The following is a 4,000-nucleotide window of genomic DNA, read 5'->3' on the forward strand; positions in this document are numbered from 1 at the left end:
ATATATATATATATATATATATATATACGAGGGGCTTCTTTCAGTTTCCGTCTACCAAATCCTCTCACAAGGCTTTGGTCGGCCCAAGGCTATAGTAGAAGACACTTGCCCAAGGTGCCACGCAGTGGGAATGAACCCGGAACCCTCACTATATGTAAACACGCATGGAGAATGTAGTAGATATACTAAAAAACAGTTGTCCCCATTCATAAAACTACAAATGGGGACGAATTTGCTCCATTCTCCATGCATGTTTACATATAGTGAGAGATGCGTAACTTTGGAGGGTTTTAACTCTTCTTTCTAGGTTTGCTCAAGGTTCCATGCAGTGGGACCTGAACCTGGAACCATGTGGTTGGAAAGCAAACTTCTTACCACAAGGCACACACTCTTTTATTATTTTTGATTGGCAGAAACTTATAAAAGTGACTTGAGGGCTGAGTTCAGTTCTATATTTAAGAGAAGAGGAATTATTTACATTATTTACATTCGACGGATATTTGTCCTTATCTTGTTTGTTGTTAACACAACGTTTCGGCTGATATACCCTCCAGCCTTCTTCAGGTGTCTTGGGGAAATTTCAAACCTGGGTTCTCATTCCTAAGGTATTTTTCAATGTTATTATTATTATTATTATTATTATTATTATTAGTGTTCAGGCCACTGCTTGAAATCGAACTTGGATTCCTACGGCATATGGCGCAGTGGTTAAGAGTGCGGGCTACTAACCCCAAGATTCCAAGTTCGATTCCAAGCAGTGACCTGAACACTAATAATAATAATAATAATAACATCGAAAAATACCTTAGGAATGAGAACCCAGGTTCGAAATTTCCCCAAGATACCTGAAGAAGGCTGGAGGGTATATCAGCCGAAACTTGTTAACAACAAACAAGATGAGGAAAAATATCCATCAAATGTAATTAATGTTGAGGGCTGAGTATTTCATGCAAAGTACTTATCAAACAAGTAATTAAGCATTTTAATGAGTGCTGTGCTTTTGGCCTTTGAGTCACTTCTGTAAGTCAAGTGAATGGTCTTCAAAAAGAGCTTAGTAAAGGGAAACTGTGTAGAAGCCATATATATGTGTGTGTATCAAATATGTGTGTGTGTGTGTGTGTGTGTGTATCAAAAATATGTGTGTGTGTTTGCGTTTGTTCCTACCATTAGTTAACAACCTATGTTGGTTTGTTTATGTCTCCATAACTTAGCAGTTTGGCAAAAGACAGATAAAACAAGTTCCAGACTTTAAAATAAGTACCACAATTGATTTGGCCGACTAAAAACTATCGAGTGGTGCTCCAGCATGGCTGCAGTCCTACAACTGAAACAAGTAAAAGATGATAAACAGTAAACAATAAAAAGACAGTTGGGTTTAATTTAATGGAAATGTAGCTGCTGTTTCTAGCTGCTTGAATGGCCACTCAGTGACTCCGTTGTTGACTTGCCATTAAAAACGTCGATGACGATAATGTGCTTCAGCGGATGTTGTCAAGAGTCCAGCCATGAACGGAACAGACTAGTGACAAAGATGGTGGTGAGTTCTTGTATATACAATGGTATAGATTACACAATGATTATAGATTGCTTGAGCCAGTTTGATGAAGCATGGATTGTGAAGTAAATATACAATTGTATAATGATGGATATTGAGTACAGGTAGTTGGCACTCTACCACTTAGCTACTGTATTGATGGTGGATGGTGTGTGCGGAGACACGTAAGAGTAGCATATATGAACTGGCATAGGAAATAGCCTTCACCATTTATTTACTAATCTAGCACACACACACACACACACACACACACACACACATATATATATATATATATATATATATATATATATATATATATATACATACAACTGTATATGTGTGTTTGAGTATCTTTATACAGGCACACACACACACACACACACACACACACACACACACACACACACATACACTTATAGAATGTGCATAATAGATTATTGTGAAGTTCCTATTGACAGAAAAATTAATCTTGAATTACACACTGGCGGGTATGAAATTAGTTGTGAAACAATTAGCATACCCCACACATATTGTATGTGTGTGTGTGTGTGTGTGTGTGTGTGCATCTTACTATTTTGTTTTCACACACACACCCCAGCACTGCCAACACCACTACTGCCATGTCCGAGCTCTATTATTATAGATTTCCTTTATTTTTACCGCTCTTTTCTATTATTAACTCAGCTGCCTTGTATGCTTTACATGATGTACTGCTGCTAGACCAGAAGATCAATAACTAAAAGCATTCTGAGCTATACATTGTTATATGTAGAATTGTGTGTGTGTGTATGGAAAGTACTGAGGAATTTGAGCTTTACAGTTTATACATGTGTGTGTATATATATATATATATATATATATATATATATATATAAAGATTTACTTTTCGTAATGAGATAAAAAAAACCTGGAGCTTAATTATGGTCCATTCTTAGCACTTACTCAGCATTACCTGAAACCTCTGGGTCTAATTGACACCATTACCGCTCATAACCTATATATATATACATATATATATATATTCCAAGAGAGTTAGGGTTTGAGGATCCAATCCACTAAGGGATAATACATATCCAATATACTGCTGGGAGGATACCCAATTATTGTTACACTAGTGTTATACCAAGTGCAATAAGTGGGTGCGGGTAAAAGGGGGTTGTTTTACCCTAAATTTATATAGCAATAAGAAAATGGAGGGGAATATGAGGTACCCATCAACTTGCAGACACGGTATTCTGTTGATTAATCTGTTTATTTTATAACCAAAATGACAAAAAAAAACAATATACAGACACTTATGACATACCATGTCATATCCACAATTAAGATTTCAAATTTAAAGGACATTTAGCAATTGGAGAAGGGACAAAATCTTACAGCTGTTTCGGCCTAGCGTTGGCATACCTTACTTTTGTGTGTGTGTGTGTGTGTGTGTGTACAGTAACCAATGGAACAGCTTGCCTTTCCCAGTTAACTAAATATCTACTTCTTTAGGTTATCCATGGTGAGAGAGTCTCATGACAAAGATGTCATTCCAGATGCACTCTGGATAGATTGTGGTTTAGTTTTGTCAAGGTCAAGACAGCTCAGGTGCCTTGGGGGTTAGAGTGTTGCACTCAAGGCAATAAGATTGTGGTTTTGCTTCCTGGACTGGGGGATGTATTTGTTTAACTGAGCAAAACATGCTGCTCCAGTCCACTCAGCTGTAAATGAGTATGCCTGTGACAGAATGACACTCCATTGAGGGGGAACTTGGTGATCTTAACCACTTATATGCCATGGAAACTGAGTTAAATGGTCCTATGAGTCCTAGAACTTTAGACAATACTTAGTTTGTCAAGGTCGCTGTTGCTTCCACAGACATTGTGTGCATAAGACTGAATGCAGCATGGCTGAATGGCTAAGAAGTTTGTTTCATCATCCAGGTTCAATCCCACTGTGTGTGAGCTTGGACAAGTGTTCTTGACCAAAGATTTGTAGATGAAAATTGGGCTGATCAGACTATGTGGAAGCATGTCAGATATAAGTTGTACCTGTAATTGAAAAGAACTGCTTTATAAAACCCTATATCATGCTGATTCTATCTGTAGGTTGTATTAGTGCTACATGTGATTATGGAATATTCAGCCACTCATTAGTGGTATTTTGCTAAAAAGCACTATCCAAATGTGATTGATGCCAGGCCCACCTGACTGGCTCCTGTGACAGTGGCATGTAAAAAGCACCCACTACACACTGAGTGGTTGGCGTTAGGAAGGGCATCCAGCTGTAGAAACTCTGCCAGATCAGATTGGAGCCTGGTGCAGCCATCTGGTTCACCAGTTCTCAGTCAAATTGTCCAACCCATGCTAGCATGGAAAGCAGACGTTAAATGATGATGAGAATATTACAAGTATGATTTGCAAGGTCCATGGATTTTAAGGGGAACATTAATGGATTTGAAGGCTATATATATATATATAT

General features: G+C 37.9%; 1 protein-coding gene across 9 annotated transcripts in view; it reads left to right on the forward strand.

The window, feature by feature from the left end:
* LOC106882187 (alpha-(1,6)-fucosyltransferase) overlaps positions 1-4,000 on the forward strand; it is an 881,702-nt gene that overhangs the window by 703,162 nt on the left and 174,540 nt on the right. Inside the window, exon 1 of one of the 9 annotated variants that reach the window (XM_052976382.1) lies at positions 1,513-1,537. The exons of the other annotated variants lie outside the window; for them this stretch is intronic. The gene's annotated coding sequence lies outside the window, so the exon portion shown is untranslated. Of the gene's footprint in view, positions 1-1,512; positions 1,538-4,000 lie in introns of those variants that run through there. 9 annotated transcript variants of the gene reach the window in all.

The sequence above is a fragment of the Octopus bimaculoides genome, chromosome 24 (genome assembly GCF_001194135.2).
Source record: "Octopus bimaculoides isolate UCB-OBI-ISO-001 chromosome 24, ASM119413v2, whole genome shotgun sequence".
NCBI lineage: Eukaryota > Metazoa > Mollusca > Cephalopoda > Octopoda > Octopodidae > Octopus > Octopus bimaculoides.